This window comes from Harmonia axyridis, chromosome 5 (assembly GCF_914767665.1).
Source record: "Harmonia axyridis chromosome 5, icHarAxyr1.1, whole genome shotgun sequence".
Lineage (NCBI taxonomy): Eukaryota > Metazoa > Arthropoda > Insecta > Coleoptera > Coccinellidae > Harmonia > Harmonia axyridis.
Genome location: NC_059505.1, coordinates 42,671,960 through 42,687,856, shown reverse-complemented (window position 1 = coordinate 42,687,856; position 15,897 = coordinate 42,671,960). Strand labels below are relative to the sequence as shown.

At 34.9% G+C, this 15,897-nt stretch overlaps 2 non-coding genes across 2 annotated transcripts; both read right to left on the bottom strand.

Moving 5' to 3' along the window:
- Positions 1 to 6,574: 6,574 nt before the first annotated feature.
- Positions 6,575 to 6,648, bottom strand: Trnat-agu. The gene has a single exon. It is a non-coding gene; the product is annotated as a tRNA-Thr (tRNA).
- A 2,836-nt stretch (positions 6,649 to 9,484) lies between these two features.
- On the bottom strand, positions 9,485 to 9,558 carry Trnat-agu. Its single transcript has one exon. It is a non-coding gene; the product is annotated as a tRNA-Thr (tRNA).
- Positions 9,559 to 15,897: the final 6,339 nt, after the last annotated feature.

The window sequence follows — 15,897 nt, the reverse complement described above, 5'->3', positions numbered from 1 at the left end:
CAGGTAATGAAATATGGCAAACGACTCGTTGACAGGACGCTAAAAATGCAATATTCACATATAATAACCCCACGGAGGTCAAGCTATAAAGACAAATGTTTACTGCTAGATGGTATTTAAAATTATAGTTATAAACAATTTAACTACGCCTAGTTATTTTAATAACTGATGCGAGAAAAATCAAGGGACGAAATCAGATCTTCTGGAATTGCTTCCCAGCAATTCTTATGAGAACGCTTCAATTTTCTTGCAAATTCTGCTGCTTTTCCAACACCAGAATCTTCGATATTAATCAATCGAAAGTTTTATGCCAGAGAGCTGGCACTAAAAACAATTTTATTGCATACAAACAATTATCTTGAGCAGGTTCTTTAGTTTATATTTTCCTACAAATACATACACTGTATCCGTGAAGTATGAAACAAATTCATTTTCAGCTAAACAGACCATTTTAAGAAATAATCCTGAAACACGTCGATTTTTTATTTTAATTTACCGTATTTTAAAATATTAATCTAATATACAGGGTGAATTACTTTCTAGTAATGACGTCACCGTCATTTTGTTTCAATTTTCCGATAACTCTAGCCGAGCTGATTCCAAAAATGTATCACATGTTGATTCCAATTGGTACAGGGTGGACAAAAATACCATAGTTTTATGTGTGCTCATAAAGTAACGCGTAACATTCTTTATTAATTAATATAACAGTATTATCAAAAATAATTATTGTCTAGTGACAATTGGTTTGAATGTTACACCCTGTAGTTTGTTACAATCATTACATGTTTTTAAATGGATAAGAAATAATTTCTTTCATATTCTGCCTGCTAGACCACAAGTACCAAACATGTTCGGAAACAGCTCATTTTTATCTATTAATCTAAAAATTTAACAAACTACAGGGTGTTACATTGAAACCAATTGCCGCTAGAGAATAAATATTTTTGATAATATTGTTGTTAATTTAACTAATAAACAATGTACGCGTTACTTTATGAGCACACACAAAACTATTGTATTTTTGTCCACCCTGTACCAATTTGAATCAACATGTGATACATTTTTAGAATCAGCTCAGCTAGACTAATCGGAAAATTGAGACGAAATGGGGGTGTTCCATTCAAAAAAAGGCGGTGACGTCATTACTCGAAAGTAATTCACCCTGTATATTAGATTATTATGTTGAAATACGGTAAATTAAAATAAAAAATCGACGTGTTTCAAGATTATTTCTCAAAATGTTCTGTTTAGCTAAAAATGAATTTGTTCCATACTTTACGGACACAGTGTATGTAGGTACCTACGTATTTCAAAGTGTGTAACGAAAAAATATAAGTTGCAAATTTTTTCGTGGACGTTTTAGAAAGTTGAAAAGTGATAAACCAACAATTGCAACAGCGTAAAGAACATCAAAAACGTCCTTTTCCGTTGAAATCCAGTTGAGAAGTTGTTTCCATGTGGTTGAGTCGAACGCAAATCAATAAATGAATACATTCGTCGCAGAATCAATGCAAGAACAAGCAGAAATCAAAAAATAAATCAGCATCCTCACGAGCGATCGCGCCAAGCCAGATATAACTTTATAAATTATTTATTTTTTATTGTTTGAGAGCGGAACACAATGAAACAATAAATCGTGCAAAAAATAAACGACGGTAGAAACTTTACCGAAAAGCGACATATTTATCGTATCTCTATCGAGTCACCTAGGGATAAAGAAACATAAAAGCCATGTTTATTCTTAACAGGTCATGTTCACTCGCTTATAATATAGAGAGATACTTCACTTGAACTCTTGTGATGTCTTAATCGAAGCGCACGGCCACCAAGGCTTGAATTCTTCTCGGTCCGAATGGCCTCAGCCGTTTTGAATTTTCATGACTGTTCACGATTTGAAATTTCTGAATTGCAAAATAAAAATTTCCTGGAAATTATTGAAAAAGTCGAAAGAAAATGTATTGATACAAATATGATATCACGAAGGGAGAATCGAAAAATTCAGTTTTTGTTTCACTAATTTTACAGTAAGCTAACACTTCAATCAATAAATCCCAAGCCTAACCAATAAAAACCTATTTTTCCTTAGAAATTCGACTTTGTTCTTCAACATAGTCATCTTCAAGGGTGATACATGTTTTCTGAGGCTCCTCTAACTTTTCAATACCTTTTCTGTAGAAAGATTCGTCTTTGCTTTCGAAATTTTTCCAGGCTTTAACACTAGACATGGGTATATTTTATCTTCCTAAAGCTGCTTCTTGTAACGGGTGTTTTTTTTCGAGGTATATAACTTTAAAATGGTATTAGTGTTCAAGATGGCTACCGATTTAACAGCTGTCAAGTGATTTATTCTCAGTTTGGTCTGGCAATTCATCATGAATAGACTCACGCCTGAACAACGCTTGTAAATAGTGCAATTTTATTTCGAAAATAATGGTTCTGTGCGGAATACGTATCGCGCACTACGTCCATTAGCGTCAACAAACAAAACTGCCGCATTTGGAGTGGAGCTAATCCTCAAGTGTATGTCGAAACACCGTTACATCCAGAAAAACTGCTTTTTTGGTGGGCTTTATGGGCTGGTGGAATCATTGGTCCGTACTTCTTCAAAAACGATGATGGCCAGAACGTTACATTCAATGGTGATCGGTAGAGAGCCATGATTACTAACTTTTTCATTCCTGAATTGAACAACCATGATGTCCAGGAGCTGTGGTTCCAACAAGACGGCGCAACATGTCACACAGCTCGTGCCACAATCGATTTATTGAAAGACACGTTTGGAGACCGCCTAAAATTTCACGTTTCGGACCTGTGAATTGACCTCCAAGATCTTGTGATTTAACACCGCTAGACTACTTTCTGTGGGGCTATGTAAAGTCATTGGTCTATGCGGATAAGCCACAAACCCTTGACCATTTGAAAGACAACATTCGCCGTGTTATTGCCGATATACGGCCACAAATGTTGGAAAAAGTCATCGAAAATTGGACGTCCAGATTGGACTATATCCGAGCCAGCCGTGGCGGTCATATGCCAGAAATCATATTTAAAATGTAATGCCACAAGATTATCTTGCGGATAGATAAAATTCATGCCAATCGATCTATCCATCGTTGTTTTATTGCAATTTAAAGTTCTATAGCTCTAAAAAAACACCCTGAATATACTCTGCTTTTACTATTTTTTCTACTTCCTTTCTTGTTAACTGTTTTTAATTTCTTCGTCGCTTTTGATTTATTTTCTCCCCCTTTTCACCGTTTTCATGTTCAATTGCAAGGTCTTATTCTTCACTTCGAACAGTTCTTTCAAATATTTTAGGCTACAGGAAGATATGAAGGTATAATATTTCAAGATGAAGGAAAGCCAAAAAAAAAAAAATAAAGCCGACGACCACCTGACAAAATTTCATACCCATACTTTTTAATCGAACGAAGATGACGCGCTGTATGTCTCCGATAGATTGATGACGTGCCTAATGAAGCCCACTTGATTTTTTACCCAGGTGAAATTCCACTTCCTTCAAAGGGTCCTCTTAGCCGAATCCGATTGGTGCCGAAGGTACTTTTCAATAAGTAACTAATGACGATGACTGGCGAACAATTCTAAGAGAGAGACCACCCAATCACATTATCACAACATTACCATTGTTGCTTTATAATAAATTACGTTAATTGTCGACAGACCGCCGCATCGCAGTCGGCCATGATAACATCTTAATTGCGACTTGCTTAACTTTCTGCGAGTGTTTTCTTAATCAGCCTCTCTCTGTGCACAGACGACGTGGTGTTCTTTTGTTTTTGGGCCGGTTGCAGGACTGGATCTGCGCCCAGTTGGCGATCGGCCGATCGTATAGAATTCAAAAATGGGCTGTTCTTTCATAAAAACACTGCGAATTTTACTCTATGGATTATTATTACCTCCTATAAATGTGGTTTTGAAATAAAACGTGAATAAAACACACTTTCGTTAAGTATATCGATCAAATTTTCATTTCATTCTTGGAACTTGCTATGTAAAGGGTGTTTTTTTAGAGCTATAGCACTTTAAATTGCAATAAAACAACGATTGACATGAATTTTATTTATCCGCAAGATAATCTTGTGGCACTACATTTTAAATATGATTTCTGGCATATGACCGCCACGGCTGGCTCGGATGTAGTCCAATCTGGACGTCCAATTTTCGATTACTTTTTCCAACATTTGTGGCCGTATATCGGCAATAACACGGCGAACGTTGTCTTCCAAATGGTCAAGGGTTTGTGGCTTATCCGCATAGACCAATGACTTTATATGTCCCCACAGAAAGTAGTCTAGCGCGGTTAAATCACAAGATCTTGGAGGCCAATTCACAGTTCCAAAACGTGAAATTAGGCGGTCACCAAAAGTGTCTCTCAATAACTCGATTGTGAAACGAGCTGTGTGACATGTTGCGCCGTCTTGTTGGAACCACAGCTCCTGGACATCATGGTTGTTCAATTCAGGAATGAAAAAGTTAGTAATCATGGCTCTATACCGATCACCATTGACTGTAACGTTCTGGCCATCATCGTTTTTGAAGAAGTACGGACCAATGATTCCACCAGCCCATAAAGCGCACCAAACAGTCAGTTTTTCTGGATGTAACGGTGTTCCGACATACACTTGAGGGTTAGTTACATTCAAAATGCGGCAGTTTTGTTTGTTGACGTAGCCATTCATCCAGAAGTGCGCTTCAAAGCTAATGGACGTAGTGCGCGATACGTATTCCACACAGAACCATTATTTTCGAAATAAAATTGCACTATTTGGAAGCGTTGTTCAGGCGTGAATCTATTCATGATGAATTGCCAAACCATACTGAGAATGAATCACTCGACAGCTGTCAAATCGGTCGCCATCTTGAACAGTAATGCCAACTTAAAGTTATATACCTCGAAAAAAAACACCCGTTAGTTGGTTAAAATGTCAAGCTATTTAGCTTGATGAATCCCTAAAACGTACTAACTACAGTATCATCATTTTTGTAGAGACTTTTCATACATTCAGCATATTGTCAATTGGTTGACCATCAACTAAACATATGTCATTGAAACAGGGCTGTGTCATATTTACGGAACCCCTAGCTGGATTTAATCTATTAACGAACCCAACTTCGAAAATTACAGACATTGTGACTGAATAGGCTCAATTCAAACACAAAGAACACTACAAGTTTTCTCGTCTACAGAATATGTCAAGTACTGCCCTGATTCTCCCAAGTATCTCGATTTTCCTCCCAAAGCTCCAGTATTCTCCAGCATCCAACTGTACGCCACTTGCCTAATTAATATTTATTGATGTAGAAGGAAGACAATTACTTTATGCACAGAATGCCATCGGTTTTAATTAATTTTTTCAGCTCATTTGTTACGCTACAGAGAAATGTTTTAATTGAAACCTAATTGTGTACGAAAATTAAGATTACCCGTTGGTTTCAGCAGGAGTCTGCAGATAATAGCCCAGAGAAAATTACTTCGAGTAATCCAACGATACCATGAATTATAATTTGGTCCACGTAATTCCCAATTAGTGAAAAAAGTTAATTTCAATGAGAAATACTTATAGTTGCTACTCAAAATTGGTAGCCGAAGTATAGAAATACAAAAATTCAATTAAAAAGGATAAAATTCCTGATGTCAAATGTCGAATTTGAAAATATACATAACATACTTAAGTTTCCCAATAAAAACTTTATTTTTCATTCTAATTATGCTCAACAAAATGTTTTCTAGTCGATAATTATTATTACAATGTAATTATGAATTCTTAATATAGATTGCTTGGATCTAAATATGATATAGAACGTGTAAAATTCTTATCAAATTAGTTTTTCACTATATTCATCATGCAAAATAAAAAAATCAACAATTATGATTATTTCTATATTATTCCTATAGGAGCAACATTTTTTTGGAAAATACTTATAAATTGAGGAAAAAAATTAGAGAATTAATTTCATATAAACCTTACAAGGAGTAAAAGAAAACTGAGATCGCCATCTAGACTATTTAGGCGTAAGCAAGCCTTCAGGTACAGCCTCCTCTAGTGAGCATTATGCGAAACTTAAAGAGAATAGGGTTCTGTTTCATCGACACGCTAAACACTACTGTTATTGATAAATTCGATGGAACAGAAAACTTCCTCTAGTTCTCTATTCTAATCAGAGGTGTCTCAACTAACCTAAATAAAATTTTCAAAAAACCCATGTGGAATTAAGATTTTTTCATCACATTGACTGTAATATTCAAATTTTAAGCAGGGGATAATCTCTAACACTTAGGTTAGACTGACTGATCAGGAATCAGTTTTTAAATTCGATTGGTCTGTCCATCCCGCAGGCCGTAAATACGATAACTCTCAATGGAGAGACCTACAGAAACTTCGTAAATGACCAAAATCCTACTATGACTTCCTTGAATGAATGTTACTTTCCTGGTAATGTTTCTTTTCGAAACAAGGAAGTTTTAATGTGTTGATGCATATTCACACTTTCCAATTTGCTACATAATAAAAATTTTAAAATAATGACTAAAAAATGTCTGTCCCCACTTAGGCCCCGGAGGGATTCGAACCCTCGATCTCCTGTTTACTAGACAGGCGCTTTAACCAACTAAGCCACGGCGCCTCTGCCAATAATGGTTTTTTGACGTAGTCTCAAGTTGATCTCATAGATAAAGTGTCTGAAGATGAACTAGGAATAAGTTCGAAACTACGCCGTCCGTGATAATCCCCAGATTGTTAATATGCAATTTTATTGATAGTAGAAATAAAGAATATTTAAAACTTAATATGTATAAACTAAACTAAAACAACCGCACTAAACATTGGAGTGTCATCCCTGATACTCATAATCCTTAGGAAGTATTTATTTCATTCTATTTCTATTGGCAATGTAGGAGCTTGCGCCAATTGGGCCAATCGACTATTGCTATGTCCAGAAAATGGCGACCAATAACGAGAACAACCTATTAGTTGTTCTCCTAATAGAATAACAATGAATTCGAATAACAACTCCATTTCTATTGATACACATTTTGAATAAATTATACATAATCCTCATTATCTCATATAATTCCACCTGGTTTTCTCTTTTCAAACAGGTACTTAAGAAATTAACGTATGTTGAGTATTATTTGAAGTTCAAATGAACATTTTCTTCGATCCTGTCTATAATTCTTCCTTTCCTATACAGATTATCTTCGCCTATACAGTTCTACATTACCTTGACTCATCTAGCTTGCCTATACAAATCTACCTTGCCCATACAGATCTACTTGGCCTATACAGATCTACCTGGCCTATACAGATCTACTTCACCTTTACAAATCTAACTTGCCCATACAGATCTACCTTGCCCATACAGATCTACCTTGCCCATACAGATCTACCTTGCCCATACAGATCTACTTTGCCCATACAGATCTACCCTGCCCATACAGATCTACCTTGTCCATAAATATCTACCTTGCCTTTAAAGATCTACCTTGCCGATACGTATTTACCTTACCCATACAGATCTACCTTGCCCATACAGATCTACCCTGTCTATACAGATCTACCTTGTCTTTATCTACAAAACAGATCTACCTGGCCTATATCTCTACCTTGCTCACATCTTTCAGTTGCCTACAGATATATTCTTCCATTCCCGATCCCGTCTCAAAATTAGAAAATTACAGGCATTGTGACGCAATTTATTCGGTGAACGAGCGCCCAAAAAGCTCGATATTCCGGAAAAAGTGAGTCGCAATTTTTAGCAACATATAAAAAGTGGGTATTCTAACAGTACAGATTTTTTTCTCCCAACGAATCAATAATTTTTTCAAAATCCATCTATTACAGTTTCCTACACAAAGCACATATGTCGTCATCTGTGAGTAGAATATGGAACTGAGATTTATTCAGACATTACAGTTTTTTGGGTCAATACCGGGAGGCGTCCTCTATGCATCAATGTCCGAACCTGACTTTAGTTCACCTGAAGTTTAAAAGGTAGCGCTACGATTCTAGATTTCTGCATTTTACCGCAATAGTTCGGAAATTATTCTATAGATGGTAGCCAGTTCATAAATTATAAAAATTTGTCATGAAACATTGTATTTCCAAAATAAATAGTGAAATATTTGAATAGACATTTTTTCACAGCTTGTGCTGCGTACCTAAATTAAGCATCACCTATACTTCATTAATTTATCTATTCATGAATTTTTTAATTGAAAGAAAACAACATGCACGATTAACTGACCTGGTGGTTCCCAGGGGAAAATGATCTGTTTAGGAATTCCATAGCAAATTATGTCAAGATCTGCGTTAAGCTGTCATTGAGCTCTCGTTCTCAACCGTAAGTGAATTATTGAAGTTTTGACAGAATTATTTGAAGTCTGGTATGCGTCATTAGGTAAAATTATCGTTGCAGGGTCCTAAATCGAACACATAATAGGTTTGTTCTCCTAATGCAGTAGCCTAATTTGCTTCCATCAGGCGCTAAAGAATTTTATATGTTTGTTGATGGATTTTCACACTTTTCAGTTTGTTTATTATTGTTTTATTTGGAGAAGAGGTCGAATGAAATCAAATTTCAAATCTGCTGCATTTTTTGCAGTTTACGTTTTGGATTATACGCTGTATAGTAGTAGTAGTATGGAACAAATAAATTTTTAGCTAAATAGACCATTTCAATAAATAATCCTGAAACACGTCGATTTTTTTTTAATTTACCGTATTTTAAAATAATATTCTAATATACAGGGTGAATTACTTTCGGTTTTTTTTAAATGGAACACCCCCATTTTGTCTCAATTTTTCGATTAATCTAGCTGAGATGATTCCAAAAATGTATCACATGTTGATTCCAATTGGTACAGGGTGGACAAAAATACAATAGTGGTGTGTTTGCTCATAAAGTAACGCGTAACATGCTTTATTAGTTAAATTAACATAATTATCGAAAATACTTATTGTCTAGCGGCAATTGATTTATTATTTTTGTCCACCCTGTACCGATTGGAATCAACATGTGATACATTTTTGGAATCAGCTCAGCTAGAGTAATGAAAAATTGAGACAAAATGGGGGTGTTTCATTTAAAAAAAATGACGGAGACGTCATTAGTCGAAAGTAATTCACCCTGTATATTAGATTATTATTTTAAATTACGGTAAATTAAAATAAAAATCGACGTGTTTCAGGATTATTTCTTAAAATGGTTTGTTTAGCTCAAAATGAATTTGTTCCATATATTACGGACACAGGTCACAGGGTATAGGTGCCCAGCTAGATTATGAATATACGAAACTCAAATTTGAATTATTTAGTCATATTCTTGGTACAAACGGGCTTAGCAACCGGTTTTGGTACCAAACTTCATGCACCTATTCCAATGAAAACTTTGGAATAATATATTTACCTATTTTACAGCATCCAAATTTAGTATTCTGAATAAAAAATGACTGTCCCCACATAGGCCCCGGAGGGATTCGAACCCTCGATCTCCTGTTTACTAGACAGGCGCTTTAACCAACTAAGCCACGGCGCCTCTGCCCATCTAGATCAGTCAACCATGTTCAAATTTTTGGAATTTACAATCTAAAAAATGAAGAAAGCACTAGCGTAAAGCCAGCAGCTTTTGAGCGATCGATCATTCGTACGCAAATAGCGCCCTTGAAAACCACACAACTGTACCTAGGTTTCTGTTGTATCTAATAGACGTTATTGGCGCATTAATCATAAATGCTCAGAAGATCCTGACTTCAGTACTTGCCTCATTTCTTTCCTATACTCTGCTATAAATTTCTATGGTTCTGACGATGCGATCAGCACTCAAAATTGCTACTCGCAAAATACTATCTGATCTGTTGTTCTCACTGAAATATTAGTTTTTTTTTCGATATTCTGCCTGAATTATTTTTTGTTCTGATGACGCTATCAACAAGAACATATGCCCAGCCTAAAATTAGAAAATTATAGACATTTAGACGAAATTAAAGAGAAAACAGTTCTAGAAACGAGCGTTCAAAATAAAATTGATAATATCAGGTACCTATAAATCAAAGAAAAAATCCCTTTTGAGCGCTCTTTAACCGAATGGACCGCTTTATCATAATGATTTAATTCTATGGACAAATTCCAGATAATAATAATACTTCGACCACGCATTGACATTGTTTAAATGCAGAAATTCATTACAATTCTTGAAATAACTATAAACAATAAAAAAAATTAAAAATTATGAAATAAGGGTTGCTTATTGTTATTTTATAAAATCTAACAAGCTGAACGACCATGGTTTACCCCCCTTCTACTTTAGATCCTGGGTACGCCCTTGGATCTCACACATACGTGCCAAACAAACGCAGTGGAACATATCGAGATCTTTTCAAATATACCCTTTTTTCTTAATTTCAAAATGGAACCTCTCATTGTAAAATCCTTTACTCAATTGCTACACACCCTGTATAGTATAACACAGTTTTCAACCATAGAAATTTCGGTGAAACCTAATGGATAGATCAGACTAGAAGTCTCAAAGAATATTCGAGGTGAATTTCCCTGAAAAACAGAGGTGTTCGTGAATCATTGAATAATATTATCCCGTTCTAAATTCTCTGATTCACCGTCGGTTGTTTTGAGGGAACTCTCTGCGTTGGCGCCATGCCCCCTGCGATACATCGGAGGTCTAGCTCTCTTACATGAAACAGATGACCCATGCCAATCCAGGATTTAAAATACAACACATTTCTTTATGTACGTATTTTCTTTGTGGAGGTGGCCATGCACATATAGCAAATGTCTGTCTGATGAATAAGTCTAGGATTACTTTGATATACGGTGGAATTCAATCGTGGTTTTCTTCGTCGTAGTTGAGACCAGGTTGGGAAAACGATGGAAAAACAATCAAGCGTATTCATTAGGTACTTAGTTGTGAGTTATTTTTCCTAATCAGGCATTCAAAAAGCGTTATTTTCATACTTCAGCGCAAAAAGTTGATATTTACTCGATTATTATCTGGAATTTGTCCATAGAATTAAATCATTATGATAGAGCGGTCCATTCGGTGAAAGAGCGCTCAAAAGGGTTTTTTCTTTGATTTATAGGTACCTGGTATTATCAATTTTATTTTGAACGCTCGTTTCTAGAACTGTTTTCTCTTTAATTTCCTCAAAATGTCTATAATTTTCTAATTTTAGGCTGGGCATATGTTCTTGTTGATAGCGTCATCAGAACAAAAAATAATTCAGGCAGAACATCGAAAAAAAACTAATATTTCAGTGCGAACAACAGATCAGATAGTATTTTGCGAGTAACAATTTTGAGTGCAGATCGCATCGTCAGAACCACAGAAAATTTATAGCAGAGTATAGGAAAGAAATGAGGCAAGCACTGAAGTCAGGATCTTTTGAGCATTTATAATTTATGCGCCAATAACGTCTTTTAGAAACAACATAAACCTAGGTACAGTTGTGTGGTTTTCAAGGGCGCAATTAGCGTACGAATGATCGATCGCTCAAAAGGTCTTGGTTTTACGCTAGTGCTTTCTTCATTTTTTAGATTGTGAATTCCAAAGATTCCTACGTGGTTGACTAAACTAGATGGGCAGAGGCGCCGTGGCTTAGTTGGTGTATCGTTCATATTTAGTGACGGCCTTCTTTTATTTGTCCATTGTAAAAAGATGACAAGCTGCTCAGATAGCGAGTTCTTCAAAATGAAACCTCTTATTGGAAAACTCTGTATGAAAATACCTACTTAGGTCCTTTTTCCGAAAAAAAACCCTTGAGACCCCAGAGTAATAAACATAGATAGAGGGAGCATATGTCATTTTCAGTAAGCAAATTTTGTCGCCAACATGAACTATCAAATTTGACATAAAGCGTGCGGAAACATATCAGTGATACGATAATTCACACAAAACGCGAGTTTCTCCACAAAGAACGCACTTCTTACATACCATAGAGAATCAACGTTTCATACTAATATTGAAATAAATATCTAAATATATCAGGAATTCAAAAAACAAACTTCAAGCGCGCCAAACGACGTGAAACAACCGATGACACTAGGAGAGCAAAAGTTGCCAAACCTTGGATTTCAGCAGGTAGATACAGAAAATAATAAATATTCTGCTTATTATAAATTCGACAATTAGTAGAAATATCGGATTCCTAATATTCAAATTTGCATATTCAATCGGGAATCACTCAAATAAATATATTTCATTCAATATAATATACATTGATAACGATATAGTGAAAATGTGAATTTGAAAATATATCACAATCCGACAACGTAATCTAACCATTTTGGGGACATGTAAAAATTGCGTTACTCCCTCTATATGTATATGTTTATTACTCTAGGCTTGAGACCTACCTGAAATTTTGGTAAGTTCATAGTTGTAACTATAAAATAAACGATTCGATTGTCAAGGAAATTATTTCATAGCCAATGAGATTGTAATCCAAAATCGTTAGTTACTTGAAAAATTTCTGATATTGTCAACGTTTGAAGGATTATGGTTTCGTTGGACAATTCTACAACACATCAGGCAATTGGGAAATTCATTTCTAGAGACCTTCGTCTTAATTTATCGGTAATAAAAATTGTTAAATAATGGTCCTAAAATTTTTCTTGACTAATTTCTTGAAAATAATTGAAGTTGACCAATTATATAAAATTGTTAAAAAAAAAGTGCAGCAATACGTTTTATCGCAGATTTCGGTTTGTGACTTCCTCGCATTTACCGTTATCTTCCAGGCAACAGGACGTCAAGCGTCCTTTCCCATGGTGGCGCCTATCCCATATAGGCGCAGAGTCCACACATGAACATGGGCCTTCTTCGGCGACAGCACCACATAAGTTTCAACACATGACGAGGCTACAAGAGATCGATAGTGTCATAATTTGGCAGATAATTGGTTGGGTGCCGTCTTGGCTAGACGAAAAGTCGTATAGAGATAACTAATTGGCCACTTTTCAAATTTGTCACTTTGACACCGTTTTTTCACCTCAAAAGCTGAAAGCCCCGACGCTAAATGCGAGACACGTGATGATGATCCGCAGTAAAATCTGTATAAAAATCAATTTATTCTTTTTTTGATGGTTTCTAGAAATATTTTGGGATGTGGTATGGAAATTCATGCATGATGTTCCTAAATTAGAGGTACAAAGGAAAATCAGAGATTCCTTCGATCATTTTAAGAAAAGAAGTCCTATAAACATTGCCCTACCAACGCTTTGTTTTCGAGATACAAGGTGTTTCTTGTAGACCTACTTTTTTGTGATGATTATACTAGTTCATAGATTAGATTAGATTGGCTAAAAAGTACCAAAACTCATTATTAATTTATGCATATCCATGCCAAATTAAAGTTAAATTTTTCGTGAAGGGAAGGTGCTACTAAACAAAAACTTAAAAAAAAAATCAAACTTTAACACCCTGTATGTCGAAAACGAATCATTCATGGGTCTATTTATGAAGGACTTTCTTTTAATCATCTTAAATTGGAAGTTCCGATAAAAATGAATAAATATAAAAAAAGTCCTATAAACATGAGCTCGCGAATGATTCGTTTTCGAGATACAGGGTGTTTCTTTTTGTCCCACTTCTCAAAGTGCCTTCCCTTCACAAGATATTCATTCAAAATTTGACATAGATCATTCAAGTTAAAGTTTTCATCATGTGATATGGTAATTTTGAATACAAATCTATACAGTGATATTTTTTCTGGAACAGTGCCCGCTTCTTTCCTCCAGACCTTTTTTTTTCTGGGACACTGGTAGTTCAGATAAATATTAAAAGAATCTTTGGTCTATTACTACACTTCTTGGTTTCTTGTAGTTTTATCGTATCAGCTACCGATTACGAGAAGAAAATTTAATAACATTCTCAGAAAAATCTAATTATTACACACTATGTCCGTAAAGAATGGAACAAATTCATTTTTAGCTGAACAGACCATTTTAAGAAATAATCCTGAAACATGTCGATTTTTTATTTTAATTTACCGTATTTTAAAATAATAATCTAATATACAGGGTGAATTACTTTCTAGTAATGACGTCACCGTCATTTTTTTCAAATGGAACACCCCCATTTTGTCTCAATTTTCCGATTAATCTAGCTGAGCTGATTACAAAAATGTATCACATGTTGATTCCAATTGGTACAGGGTGGACAAAAATACAATAGTTTTGTGTGTGCTCATAAAGTAACGCGTAACATTCTTTATTAGTTAAATAAACAATATAATCAAAAATACTTATTGTCTAGCGGCAATTGGTTTGAATGTAACATCCTATAGTTTGTTACATTTTTAGATAAATAAAACATGTTTGGTACTTGTGGTCTAGCAGACCGAATATGAAAGAAATTATTTCTTATTTTATACATTTTTATTAATTTAGAAATGTAAAAAACTACAGGGAGTTTCATTCAAACCAATTGCCGCTAGACAATAAGTATTTTTGATAATCTTGTTGATTCAACTAATAAAGAATGTAACGGGTTACTTTATGAGCACACACAAAACTATTGTAATTTTGTCCACTCTGTACCAATTGGAATTAACATGTGATACATTTTTGGAATCAGCTCAGCTAGAGTAATCGGAAAATTGAGACAAAAAGGGGGTGTTCCATTCAAAAAAATGACGGTGACGTCATTGCTCGAAAGTAATTCACCCTGTATATTAAATTATTATTTTAAAATACGGTAAATTAAAATAAAAAATCGACGTGTTTCAGGATTATTTCTCAAAATGGTCTGTTTAGCTAAAAATGAATTTGTTGCATACTTTACGGACACAGTGTATAGATCCAGTTAGAAAGAAAACTGTATTGAATGAATTAATTATAAGTTCTGGTTCTTATTTACTAAATCTGTAACGAAGATTAATAAAGATTCGATAAACTGATATAATCATCAAAAAAGTGGGACAATAAGAAAAACCCTGAATCTAGAAAACAAAGCATTTACTGGTCCATGTTTAAAGTAGTTTTTTCCCAAAATTACCCAAAGAATCTCTCATTTACCTTTGTACTTCCATTTTAGAACATCCTGTATAGGTATTGAAGAATCTTCCAACAAAAAAAAAACCTTCAAGCCCATCTAAGAGCTGGCGCTTAAACAGTAAAACAAGATTATTACTAGTAGAATAAGATAAAAACAATCATTTGAGATGTTCCCGGTGCGTCCCAACAAAAGTCATATCTGGTCCAAAACGTGTCGCAGGAACGTACAAGATAATTTCTAATCGGTTAATTGATCGAATGGTGCCATGCTCTTTAATGAAGCCGCTCACCTAAACAAATCGAAGCTCACTGCCATAATATCCATCCTCGTATCGATATAATCCATCAGGATTTTTATCTGGAACAGCATCCACTTACGGAGCTGTACGGAGATCTTCCCACGGGCGGAGAGCGAGTTATTTATTAGGGAACGCTTCTTGGATATGGGAATATTGGGTGCATTGGTGCTTTGGATGGATTTCTTGCATGCTTGGTTGTGTTTTAGAGAGTGGTTTTGAGCATTGTCTTCGATTTATTTGTTACAATATTTGAATTTACATCATATGAGAGAAATTTTGATGTGAAGTCGGGAGATTTTGCGTATTTTTTTTTTAAATTACGTAGATTTTAGCTTGGTAGTATACATGGTTGTGAAATATACTTCCTCTAATTCTGTGGTTATTCCGTTCATTCTTCCACATCTTGTAGAACAAAATCGTGCGAGAATATATCAGAAACGCACAGTTTTCATGGTTATATTTTATTATTCTATGTTGGTACTCCGAACTTTCCGCTACGGCTTTATCTGTCAATTCATCAATTTGCCTTAAAGAAATCAGTTCTGCCAACCAACATTTTTCAATGCAAA